The following is a 13,955-nucleotide window of genomic DNA, read 5'->3' as shown; positions in this document are numbered from 1 at the left end:
CAAGACTGCCTTAATGTAAACGGCTCAGATGCGAGCATCACAAACTAACCAGACGTAACATAATCCAAGTCGGGTTCAGATTCAGACCTGAACATGCAATACCAGTATACTGTGTTGGAATACTAGTAACCTGAAGCCAGGTATCTGGTCTAAGCTCCCCAGAGGCCTACTTTTGAACATTTATAAGAAAACGAAGGACCCGACTGTGCTAAAGATCTGAGTTCAGATCCAAATCCAATGGGATTATGCCACAAAAGAGAACCAACTCCATCACAAGGAACCAAGCCAAGCCACAAGTTGCTCAGTCTATTTTCCCTGTTGTACTTCTCTATTTGAAAGAAAGCAGATCAGGTCCAAGGAGCCTTGGACAGACCTAGGAGTTGGTCCATCGTGATGATGAGCGTAAATCCCCTGCATCATACTTGGCCTTTTGAAGCAAACGACATTTGCTTCATCCCAGCCCATAAGGTACATTGCAATTAAGACAATAAATACACTACTAAACCAGATTAATCCCACGTATACTCATTATTGCAGGAGATTCAAGATCATAAATGAAGTCTTGCGTCAAGCATGTTTGCATTCTAATCTAATGTTAAAACTAGCACATTTTGCCTTCCACTCGTAAACCATGTTCCCCACTTTGCTGACCAATCACAAAATGTTACAATTCCATCAAAAAACTCTTTAACTGGTTAAACTGACCATAGATGGGCAAAAAGAATAATATGTGCATCAACCAAGCACCTCGCATGTTCTGCCAAGCATTGGAGGATCCATTAGAAAGGATCCCTATCAGTTCATAAACCTTTGCTATGAACAAGTTGAAAAAGATCAGTTCTGCACCTTCTCCATCCATCATGAAATCTTTAAAATCCAATGGAGCCATTTCTTTAAAATCTTTGATCAGAATGGTTCAAAAGTAAATACTTCAGGGCCATAGTTACCAGGAAGCAGAATTGACATAGGAAGTGAAAGCGGGGAAGCTAACATTAAAAAATGTAGTATGAAGTGTGTGAAGTGGAATTTGTTTTGAAAGCAATTGTGGAAGCTTGTGAGAAGTGAAAAAGAAAATATGAAGAAAACAAATGACAAGCAAAAGGAAAGTGAATGGGAAGCAAGGGGGAAAACAAAATAAATAAAAGTGATGTGAGAGGGAAGTGATTTGAGAAGCAAGGAGAAAGGAGGGGGAAACAAAAGTGATGTGAGAGAGAAGTGATTTGAGAAGCAAGTGGGAAGCACACTTCTCACAAATGGAAAGCGAGTTTCTCCCATGTGGGGGAAGCATCGCACCTTCCCCCTTTGGGGAGGTGCTTCCCGGTAACTATGATCATGGCACTTCAACAAAGTCTCTTTGAGATTCAATCCGAGCAAACCACATTGGTCCTGAAAAGTACAAAGTTTCCTGGGATCATAAGTGAAAAGACACACACATGCAGACACATGCACATGCTGCACAACACATGTCACACATACACAGACGCACACTCACACACAACCAAGTTGCTACATGGATTTCAAAATTGAACTCCACTAGGATGAACTACCAAGAAAGTTACTACAATTATTTATACATTGGATGCAAATAATCATTACCTTATCTTGTCTTTTTACACCCAACACCTAAATTGCGCGCATTGGTAGTGAAAGGGTGTTGTTGTGCAGGATTATGTAATAATGGTAGCCTAGCATTAACAGAGGAATCATCGTCACTGCCATACTTTCCTTCAAGATCTGGCCCAAGAGCTCTGAGGATTAAGGTCAAAAGCAGAGAAAGAGCCTGCAGGAGATATGTGAATCAACTGATAGTACTAAAAAGTTCTTGAAAAAACACAAAAACGCTAAAGAGAGTCCAACATACCTGTCAGCGATAATCAACAATCCTATCCACTTGCATATTTCAAAGTTTGATCTTACAAAATCTTTGAATTCATCAAAATTCCCAGAGGGATCCTCTGGGAAATCCTGAAATAAATTGAAGTGTTCAATAAAATAGACGGATGCATGGGACTATCTGTTAGCACAAGCCAGTTCTAAACATTTTTAGGGCAAAATTCCCAATATATTAACCTAAGAATACTCCATTCACTCTTAAGAAGTGCATTTCACGCACTTATTTATAGATGCAGCATAACAAAATCTCCCATTCAGTGGTAGGACAGTTGGTAGTCTAAGATGATCGACAAGAAAGTTTTGAAAGTACCGCTTCCCAGTCTCGATTGAGAAATATGTCTGCAGTTATACCTGCCTCCAACAGTATGAGCAAAAAGACAAATACCATATACTGTAGGCTAGTTAAGGCCACCAATTTAACAGATAACAAATAACCATAAGAAGATTATATTGTATACACAACCATTATAACATGCATGCGAAAATATCATGTTCATTTGAACACTTTACATAGGCAGCAACATGCTCCAATAAATGAAAGGACAAATAAACCTAAGTTTAATCCAACAAAATCAGGAACATTTTTTTTCCATTTCCTTACATCAAGGGGTAGGAAGGGCTTATTAAAGTTGACAAAGTGACAAAAACGAGTGCTGGGAAAGATTCATGTGATAAATTGCAAATTGCCACAAACTCACATGGATCATGACAAAAGAACTTTCTTTCCTCTTCTGGTTGAGATATGGAATGGGCATATTCATTTTAAAAAGTAACAGAAGGCCTAGGTTTGGTTGCAGCCACGTTTTAAAGCACCACTTACAATAAAGTGTGCCATTTGAACTCATTACTTAAATCTCCTGGTTTCTATGTTGTTCTAGACTCTGTGAATGGTGGTTACTATCCAGCCTTCATAATCTACATAAAAACTGAGGCTTGAATTATATATATATCTTAACACTCCCCCTTAAACTTATGGTGTAATCACCGAAAGTTTGACAAGCAAAATATAAAATCGGGAAGGAAGCACTCTTGTGAAGAAATCAACCAACTGAAATTCTGATGCTATATATGGCAGAACAAATGTCTTCTTAAGATATTTTCACAGGCATAGTAGCAATCCATCTTGATATGCTTGGTGTGTTCATGAAACGTGTGATTGTCAGCTACGTAGATGGTGCTCTTATTATCACAACAGAGCTTAGAGGATGATTGTAAATGCACCCTCATATCTTTCAATAATCTTCTCAACCATATGATTTTCTATGTCATGATAGTCATGCTAGATATTCAGCTTCGATGGAATGATATGGATACTTTTTGTTGCTTCTTGAATTTTCAGGATACCAATGAATCACCTACAAATACACAAAAATCCATGGTTGAATGTCTATCATTGGGATCTCCTCCCCAATCAGAATTAGTATAAGCCACAGTTATCAGTCGATGAAGCGGATACGAGAAGTGATTTGGAAAGCAAAAGTGAAAAGCAAGGCAATTCTAAAATTTTAGGAAACAGGAAGCACGGGACAACTTAGAAGCGAACCGAAAATCGTCTTGAAAGCGAACCGAAAGTGACCTAAGAAGCGAATCAAGATTCGAAGGGGAAACAAAGAAGGAAGATCAAGAATTAACTTCTAATAAAACATGAGTAGATCAAGAAAACTAATAAATGCATCCAAAAAAATCATAATTCATAATTAACAAATAATAAATTTAACAAGTTAGGCTTATATCTAATAATAAAGAAGAAAGAAAATGTTGCATGTGAAAAGCACAATCTCTGCCATTAACACAAAGCACAATCTCTGTCATATAATACAGTGTTTATATGAAATAAACTAGCAATATATTTAAGAATTAAGATAATCTAGATGACAAGTATGATAAAATAAAATTTTCTTTGCATATGAACCAAAAATACAGACACTTGAGACTAGACCCATGTTGCAAACGAAATTCACAACATGAGAACATTACAAAACGATCAACTGTAGGTTAAAGTTAAACATGTTCAAAATCTAAAAACCAGACAATAGCTCTAGTGTTACCATGTCTACAAAGTCAAGGGTATTCTAGAGAAAAGCACAAAGTCAAATAGAGGGAGTGTGGAGTTAATTCCTAGAGCAAGGGAGTGAGAGATAGAGAGTGTGAGAGACAAAGAGGGGAGAGGAGAGTTAGAGCAAGAGAGAGAGAGTGAGTGAGACACAAAGAGGGGAGAGGAGAGTCAGAGCAAGAGAGAGTGAGAGATAAAGAGGGGAGAGGAGAGCGTGAGAGCGAGATAGGGTGAGAGACAGAGAGGGGAGAAGATAGTCAAAGAGAGAGAGAGAGAAAGTGAGAGACAGAAAGGGGAGAGGAGAGTCAAAGCGAGAGAGAGAGAGGGGAGAGGAGAGTCAAAGAGAGAGAGAGAGAGAGAGAGAGAGAGAGAGTGAAAGACATAGAGTGTGAGAAACAAAGAGGGGAGAGGAGAGCGTGAGAGCGAGAGAGAGAGTGAGAGACAGAGATAGAGAGGGAGAGAGAGGGTGCACCTGAAGATACCCATGGTCACCCGCCGTCGGAGGCCGCCGGAGATCGTTGAAGGTCACCGAAGAGGTTGAGAACGAGAGAAAGAGTTCGGATTTGGGAATGAAAAGTGAAAACCCTACTCAATTTTGCCTAATAATCGTTTTTACTTTCAAAATAACTATTTTGCCCTTTTAAAAGTGTTTCTTTTATTTTTGGTAAAAAAAAAGGGTTTTAAGAGCTAAAACTATCCAAGTCCCTTTTTTAAGAAAATGTGTTCCAATTAATGGGAAGCTCACTCCTCATTTAGGGGAAGTGAGCTTCCCATTTAAAAAGCGTGCTTCCCTTGGCATTTTAGAAGAACCGCGTTTCGAGCTTTTGAAACGCGCTTTGAGGAAGTGGGCTTCTCCAAGCCTATGGGTGCTTCCCTGGTATAAGCAATTAATTCAAGTGAAGGGGAGGAAGATAACAATAACACTTTAGAAGAAGATGTTTGTAAATATATAATAGTTCTCATAACAACACTCATATGCACATTTGTAAGAGAGTGTTGAAACTGTATACAATGCATGAGAAATGTCAGGTCGGGTAATTGTTAAATAAGAGCCACAATCATTTGTCAATAAAGAATGAGATCTTTTAAAGGGATGCTATCATCTATTTTCAGGTGGCCACCCTCTTTTCATATGTAATTCCAAACCTACCAATAATCTAAGTAAAAAACTTAGATTGAGTTAGTAAACAACTGCATGAAAAATAAGTTACCTCAATCCCCAAAAAATTTCAGACCTGCATTTCAGCCACACCGAGTCTCCTACCTTAAATGCTCGATTGGATTGACCTTTATCAAAGATCGATTTTATGTGTTTTTGGGCTTTCACGATGTTATGCTTCAACATAGCAAGGATCTCATATCGCCCCCTTAGAGCATGATCTACTTTATGGGATGCCACACTCCCATGCTCGTACACAACTATTGACGGGGGAGAGAACCCATATAATGCCTTGAACAGAGTCATCTCGATGGAATAATGATGACTTGTATTATAAGTGTACTATGTCCATGGCAAGAAGTGGTGTTACTTGTTTGGACGGTCTCTCATAAAGAAATGGAGGTAGGTCTCTACCTCTTTGCTCAAATCTTTGTTTGACCATCCCTTTATGGGTGGTGAGTGGTACTATAATTCAATTTTGTTCCACTAAGTTTGAAGTATGTGGTCCAAATTTGACTCAACAAGATTGAGTCTTGATCGCTCACAATGCTCTTTGGCATCCCATGGAGCTTCACCACGTGGCTCATAAATTGCTTGGCCACCAATTTGGTTGAATTCTCTCGTAGCAACCTTATGAAGTGAGCGTACTTGGAGAATATGTCTACCATGGTTTAAAGACTTCTTTTCGTTCACATGAAGGCAAGGCTTCCACGAATTCATGAAAATGTCTTGCCATGCTCGCTTAGGATCAACAATAGCCATAGAAACTCTAGCAGTTTCATCGCCTTGTATTTATTGGCTTGACAAACTACATATTGTAGCACATATTCACGAACATAAGCCTTCATTCCTAGCTAATAAAAGAGGGCCTTCAACTGCTGGTACGTCTGTGAACACCCCAAATTTTTCAAAATTTTGTAAATATTCTCCTTTTGCTCCTGGCCCCATTTTCTGAGTAAATTGAGTCATTTTTTTACTCAAAACTCCAGTTTATTTCTCGGATTTACTGGAATCAAATCCATTTTCTATATATGACTCAATTTTGGATTCAGATCCAGTGTTAAAATCCAAATCTGAGCCTCGTTATCCAAATTTTGATCAAAATTAATAAAAATCCAAAAATAAATTTCTGAAAGGCTCAAACAGTCCATCCAGTGTCTGTTTGGATCCACTGCTCTGTATTTCTCAATTCGAGGTTCAAAACTCAAATATTTTCTCAAAACCTGGATCCAAACCCATTTTCTGAAGAAATTTCAAAAGATTAACCCGAATCCTCAGAAAACCCTTCCTTTGTAAATATTTCTCAAAAAATTACAAAAAATAGTTTTAAAATCCCTTATTTTCCCTTAGATTTTAGAATTTTATGTCAAAAGCCCCAAAAATATAGAAAATGTTAGAAAAAGAACAAGAAAAAATAAAAATGGAAGAAAAGAAAATACAAATATATATATATATATATATATATATATATATATATATATATATATATATATATATATATACCTCGAAAGCTCTTTTTTGAAAAATCATCTTTTGTTAAAATCTATTTTTTTGAAAAACCTTATAAAAGAGCCTCGTTTTGAAAATTTGGACGGAATTGAAGGACGTGCTTGAAAAAAAAAGGAAAAAGAAAACCCTAACCACGCTCGATTTGAGAAGGTCGGGTGGCTCCCTCTTCTCTCTCTCTCTCTCTCTCTCTCTCTCTCTCTCTCTCTCTCTCTCTCTCTCTCTCTCTCTCTCTCTCCATGGTCGACCCCCATGTGCATCCTTCTTCGTCTCCACCCTCCATCACCAACCGTTTACTCCTTCTCCTTTCTCAACCCGTCAATCTCGAGCGAACCCCCTTCTTCCATAGCCTTCCTCTTCCACTTTAAAAGGGGCACGCAGGGGAAGCCCTGGGGGATCCGTTTTTCACCTCAACACCCCGCACCCCTCCTCTCTTCTCCTTCGGCATACCGCGCTTCACCCCAAGGCTCTTTTCCCTTTTTTCTCTAATCCATTGTCGACCCCTCCACCTTCTTCTCCTTCATAGATTAATCTTCTGCCCCCATCATTTACGCATCCCCTACACCATTCTTCTCCTCTGAATCGCCTTCTTCTCCTGCTTTTCCCCTCTTCTCCTAATTTCCTCTGCTTTTTCTTGAATTCCCTCTGGTTGGACGAAGGAGATCAAACTTCCAGTGGTTGCTACGGTAAGTACTCCTCTTCTCCTTCATCTTCTAATTTCCCTTTTGATTTTCTTGTTTTCGGCCCCATTAATGAGCTTCCGGTGGTGTTGGGTTGCTTGTGCAACATTAACCCACCCCGCGCAACAGTAATGGAACATTCGTTTCCGACATTTCCTCTTATGCTTATTAATTTTTTTTCTTCTTTTTTCTTCCTTCTAGTTTTGATCAAGCATTTGTTTATTGTTTTCTTATTTTCATTTCATTATTTGGTTTCCCTTCTTCCTTCGTATATATTTTACGGTAGATGTTCTTACTTGATGGTAGCATAAGAGTTCATTCCTGTAAATTTTGATGTAAGCATATGCTTATGCTCTCTTATAGCATAATCATATGTTTTCACCCCCCCCCCCCTGAATTTCCATTATAGCCAACAGTTGATTCTCTGTAGCGACATCATCATAGATATCAGTCAAATGCCATTCATTCAATTCATCTTGATTTTGTTCGCTCATTTGCCACCATTTTCTCTGTTTTGTTTTTTTCCCCATTCTTTTTTAGGTTCATGTTTTTCGGTTTATACTTTCTTTTCGGTTTTGATTTCTTAATCTAATTATGATTCCCTTTATTAGTGTACCACAGTTAATTCTCGATTCCATTCTGCTAATCTGCTTGTGTTTTGATCATTTTTTTTATTTTTTTTTATTTTTTTAATTACGACACATCTGCGTCGATTCAGCATGTTATCTTTCTTTCACTCATTTTTCTACAGCTTGTTCGTTTCTTTTCCTGTAAGTCCATTTGAATGGCCTACTAACCGATGTATCTTGTTGTTAGCCCTTAAATGGTAGACACCTAGACACCGTGTAACACCATTAAGAAGAACTTAGAAATTCTTGTAAGTCCATTGGAATTGCCAATCCTTCTATGTTCTTCATTGCCTATTGAGATTCTCGTTAGTAGCATCAAGCTCCAGTTTGACTTGGTTATACAAGGGGTTTTGATCATTGATAAAAGAGGATATTAGTGCTCCTGTGAATAATCATTATTACTGAAAGACTTGCAGAAAGAGATCTGGAATGCCACAGGTATCCCTTCTGCAATTGAAAGTGCTAACAGGAAAGGCGATGATTACAAATTACATAGGTCTGGAATCCCCTTGGAGATTTCAGAAAGTTCTACTTTGCTGGATGTTGATTTTGCAACACATGATGGAGAAGGCAATGTAAAAGCCTTTTCTGCCAGGGTCAGGTTAGTCTCTTTTGAATGTGAGTTCTCGCAAATTCAGAGATTGGCTTTTGGTGAACTAGTTGCACTTGGTTTCTTTATCATTGATAATTCGAGTATAAACATATTTATGCTTGTGAAAGTTATGATGACCAGTTTATCTTATAGTTTCTTAGGACAATTTCTCATGTATAAAGATTTGCTTGGTAGCAGTTGTGAGGTTTAGCAGGTCATCCACATACCATACGTGCCCATCTGATAAGATAAGGATCTGCATTACACGGTTTGACGGGTTTGAATTTAAGCATTTTAGGTGATTGCGACACTCCAAGGTTTGATAAAACTTATTACAGTTTCAGGGTTGTTACTTCTTTTCTTTTCTTTTCTTTTCCTTTTTTTTTTCTTATTATTTTGTTGTTCTCTACCTGATCTCAAATATGGAAATGTTTGCCATATCTATTGTAGTTATTTATGATTATTTTGCAGTAGATAAGTTTGGAACAATTACCATGCTAAAGAGGGATCTAAGTACAAATAAATAAAAGCTCTGCTACCGACGATTGACTCCAGCTGGAGGGTTACAGTCAATGTTTGTGAAGGTCTGTTGCATTGAGGCTAATCGATCATGTGAGATCAAGTTAAAGGGAGTTACTACCAAGGTTCGAGTTGTTTATGATCTAAATAAGATAAAGATAATCTCTGGGTCTCCTTGTGGTGTTGTGGCTGCTGAAACCAAGAGAACTCAAGCAAACTGGGTCATATTGGACAAATTTCTGATTATCGTTCCAGCAGTAGGTGTTTCTTGATGTTGCCATATGCGTGTACATTGTGTTCATCTCATACTGGTATGTGTTTTTTTTTCTTTTCTCTTTTTTTTTTCTTTTCTTTCCTGTTAAATATAGGCATCTGAAGCAGGAAAATAAATTGAGTACACCTTCAGCACTGTGAGTTTAAGCACATACACACTCTCATGGCATCTGTTAAACCTTATCTGATGTAGATCATCTGCATATTGAATAAAATGCTTGAAAGCTTGTTATGTTCATATCAGGAATATGTTTTACTTAGCCATAACAATGTATGTTAGATAAGGCAGCAGATTTACCATAACAACACTCCACCTGCCACCATCCACCAACCAGTCAGCTTCTTTACAAGAACCCGCCATCATAGTCACTGCTGGAGCAGAATCTGGCTTAAATATTGTTCCTCATTAGCAGTTTTCATAATCCATGACAATTCCGACTGTTGCAGTTCAGATTCATATGCATACTAGAGGTGCTAAAGGTAATGCAAGTCCTGTAAATCATTTAGGTAAACCTCCTTGATGACTTCTGATCTAGGATGTACGGCTGCAACTAGTTGACACTTCAAGTTTGTTCTGGGTCCTCGACAACTGGTCCTTCTCATAGATCTGTGGAATTGGTGAATCATGTTGATCCCAATACCACAACCGATAAAATTAAGGCAGCAGAAAAATCTGAAGATTCTTGCCACACTGCGCCAGAATTTGTAGAGTCATCAGTTCTGAATCATGCACATCCTGCCATTGTCCTTCATGTGCTAACCTCCATATGCATTCCCCTTTAATTGAGCATGAATATCCTACATAGACATGTGCATCTTTCCACTAGTTCAATGCATCCATCCTCTTTTTAGCACTTTGTTGTGCAAATGCATGATATGTCACTCATTTTGCTAATGTGCCATTATGTAAATGCATACCATGTTATCTTTCCTAGTGAACTTGCATGTCCCTTCTCTCATATAAACCTTTGTTGGCCCCAGGCAAATACATATAGACTCTCATTTAGTATAAGGCATTACATGTGCCTTCTCATATGTAGGTTTTCACTTGCCTAAAATATTATACATATGGGCTCATACACATTTTTTTCTTATAAAGTTTGCATGCGAGCATTTCATCATCAATATAGGCATGGCCACCTGTATATTCATTTCTTTATTAGAATAGGCTTAAATCTTATGCATTTCGAATTCCAATACAATATTCCCAACTTTTCTCTGCATTTGTATATCACCTTGCGCTAACTTAGTTTCTACAGGAAAAACATGAGAAATGTTGATTTCTTTCTTAGGTTAGAGACTTCGATGTTTTCAAAAATTCAAATTCCAATCTTATAACAGTTAGATTATAGTGAGAAATTTTCATTCCCTAACTTAGATTAAAATGTATGAGCATATATTTTCATAGAATTATTTGTTTTCATATCATTTTTCTCCTTTATTGCAAAATCTCACAAATGGGAACACGAATGGCACGTGCATCATTTTATAAAAGGTGATTAAATCCTAAGTTGATGATTTGCATCAATGGCCATAGTCAAGGTGTGAACAAAACTTATGGTTTTTATCTTTTATAGAATAATAATAGATCCACACTGAGTCTCTTTTTAAAAATCATCATATTTTCAAATATGTTCTTCCTTTATTTAGAGTTTAATTTAAAATTAACTCAAAATATATATCAATGGTCATAGTCAGGATATATTGAGAGTTAATTTCATTTTAAACCCTGTAAAGGCACCACAATATGTTTTATTCTTCACTTGAATTTAAGTATGATTATTATATAATGCATTTTATGACCATAGTCAGAGATATATCTTCAATCTTATTTCAATTTATTTAAAGAATGAAATACGCTTTCAAATTCTTTTAAATTCATTTCATCATCTAGGATAGAACTACATCATATTTTCAAAATCCTTTCTCAAAATCTAAATGATTTCGAGTATCTTCTTCATTTCTTAGATCAGATTCACCCTTCTATCTTATTTCAAAGATTCAAATTTCAATTTCAAAGTCCAATTTGACTTTGAGATTTCAAATTCACTTCTATATTCAAAATTCAATTACCAATTCAAAATTTCAAAGTTCAATTCAACTTTGGAATTCCAAATTCATTTTCAGGATTCAATTTCAAATTCAATTCAACATTTCAAATCAAATTTCAAAGTTCAATTTAACTTTGAAATTCCTAATTCATCTTTTGATTTCAAATTCAAAACTTTAAAATCAAGTTTATTCTTTATCTTCAAAGTGCTATCTAAAGATTGAGTCTTGATTCTCAATTCAAAATCAAAGTTTTGAGACTGATTCTGAATCTCAAAATTCAGTTTTTTCTAAGCTTTAAATTCAAATCTGGGTTTTTCATAATCCTAATCCATTTGGATTTTCAAAATCCAACTCCATGGATTACAGATTTAGAATCCAGTTCCACCTTGGATTCAGATTTCCAAATCCAATCTCCATTTAAGATTCTAGATTCAGGATTCAATTCCATCCTGGATCCCAGACTTCGGATCCAATTCCCTTTAGAATTCCAAATTTCGGATCCAACTCCATTTTGGATTCAAGACTTTGGATCCAATTCTATTTAGGATTCAGATTTCCAAATCCAATCTCCATTTTTTTGATCCCAGACTTCGGATCCAATTCCGTTCAGGATTTCAGAATTCAGATCCAATTCAATTTAGGATTCCGGATTCAGTTTCGTCCTAGATGCCAGATTTCAAATCAAAATTCATTCCAGATTTCAGGTCAAAAATCCATTCTAGATTTACAATCTAGTTCTATTTTCAAAAACCAATTTTGAATTTATTTCTCAAATCTCAATTCAAATTCAAATCCTATTTTAGGTCTTGAATTTAAAAGTCTCCTTCTCAGAATCGATTCTTGAAAATCAATTCAAAATCCATCATGACTTTAAAAAATCATTTTCTATTTCAAAATTCCAATTCCAAATTCCCTATCTCTTCAAATCAAAGTCCATCTTTCCAAAATCTGATCACTCCAACACTTAGAATTTTAAGTCTCTTCTTCCAGATCTATTTCAAAATTCTGAGTTAGACTCAAAATCTAACTCTTTCAAACCGATTTCAAATCTTTGAATCATTTCTTCACTCCATTATCACATTTACTTCAGAATCACTTAGAAAATCTCAGATTTCCAAAAGTGTTTTCTCAAAAACATATATTTCTGCATTTGCATTGCACAAGCATGATTCTTTGTGCATTTTAGACTTAAAATAAATTCTCAGATGATATTTTAGCAAAGCAAAAAGGCATAAATTTGACCCTTGGTTCGATTACCCCTGGTAAAGGCGCCAGGAACGGTCGAACCTCGTACCGATGAGCGAATCCCGTCTCTCCATTTTTCCCACAAAATTTCAAAATGGAGGCGAGTAATTTCAAAACATTTTCAAGATTTTGGTCAAATGAGACCTTGCAAAAGAGTTCCTCTCGCTTCTTCATTTTTCTCTTTTCTCTTCTTTTCTATCTTTTATTTTCCCTTCAAAAGGGAATAGAGGCTAGAAAGGCAAAGAGAAGGAATCGAGGAACGAGAGGGAAATTTTTTGCATGATCACAACATCTTGGACATGCCCCCATGTCTGCCACTAGGCGTGTGTCATGCACATCGTGCAATAAACCCCAGATCACGTTGCTTTCTAACGGTAGGCAGATCCATCCTTTGTAGAATAAGATCTCACCTCTGACTGTGTAGTTAGGTTGACTATATGGGTTTATACCCAATTCACACACAATCTTATGGATCCTACTATGGCCCATTTGGGCATTACCAAAATCAAAATCCTAATCTAAATCTAAATTTAAGTCCAAAGTTCAAGATTCAAGATCCAAAATCCAAAGTTCAAGGTTCAAGATAAAGGATCCAAGATCCAAAGTTCAAAGTTTAGAGTTTATTTATCAAGCCCAAGATTCAAAGTTCGAAGTTTGAAGTTTATTTGATAAGCCCAAGATCCAAGCCCCTTGAGGGCCTTTCCCATAAGGGCAACATCCCTCTATATAAGGCCAAGGGAAGTTATCACAACCTTCATTGTAAGACTAAACTTGTAGGAAGGAATAAAATCTACTAACTTAGGTAAATGTAGTAAAATGTGTAAGAAACCTATGATATTTTTTAGCCAAACTCCAACAATTTTTCACATGAATCAAAACAATGAAAAAAGAGTCAAGATTATGTTCATAAAGATCCAAAATATAAATAAAGGTACCTTTTGGGTTTGAACCTCCATGTTAGTGTTACTTAGTCTTAGATAATTTGGGACCCCAATAGTATTAGCATTGAATTAAGAATCCTACTTGACTTTTTAGACATCATAACACACATTTTTACTTCAGATGAACATAGTGTATCTATTAGTTATATAGAAACCACATATTAAGACTCTATTGTTGTATCCTAGTTTCATGAGTACTCTATAGACAATGTCCAAGTTCCATAGAAGGTGACTCTCACCTTCGCACTTGCATAGGTAAGTCCATCAAGGGTGTAAACTTGATTGAACCACTTCAGCCATAAGGCTTATAGATCTTATAAAGAGTTTAGTTTGAACTCAACCTCTATACATAGGTTTCGAGCACTTGACATTAGGAATGAAAAAATATTAAGTGTTAAATGCAATCACTTAAT

The 13,955-nt window shown here is 36.5% G+C and overlaps 1 long non-coding RNA gene across 1 annotated transcript; it reads right to left on the bottom strand.

The window, feature by feature from the left end:
- Positions 1-1,544: 1,544 nt before the first annotated feature.
- LOC149822273 (uncharacterized) lies at positions 1,545-4,507 on the bottom strand. The gene is made up of 3 exons (XR_016426181.1): positions 4,419-4,507; positions 1,862-1,965; positions 1,545-1,780 (listed from the first exon to the last, which is right to left on the bottom strand). It is a non-coding gene; the product is annotated as an uncharacterized LOC149822273 (long non-coding RNA).
- Positions 4,508-13,955: the final 9,448 nt, after the last annotated feature.

The sequence above is a fragment of the Nuphar pumila genome, chromosome 11 (genome assembly GCF_984573655.1).
Source record: "Nuphar pumila chromosome 11, dmNupPumi1.hap1.1, whole genome shotgun sequence".
NCBI lineage: Eukaryota > Viridiplantae > Streptophyta > Magnoliopsida > Nymphaeales > Nymphaeaceae > Nuphar > Nuphar pumila.
The sequence above is the reverse complement of the archived record's forward strand: the minus strand, read 5'-3'. Positions and strand labels throughout refer to the sequence as shown.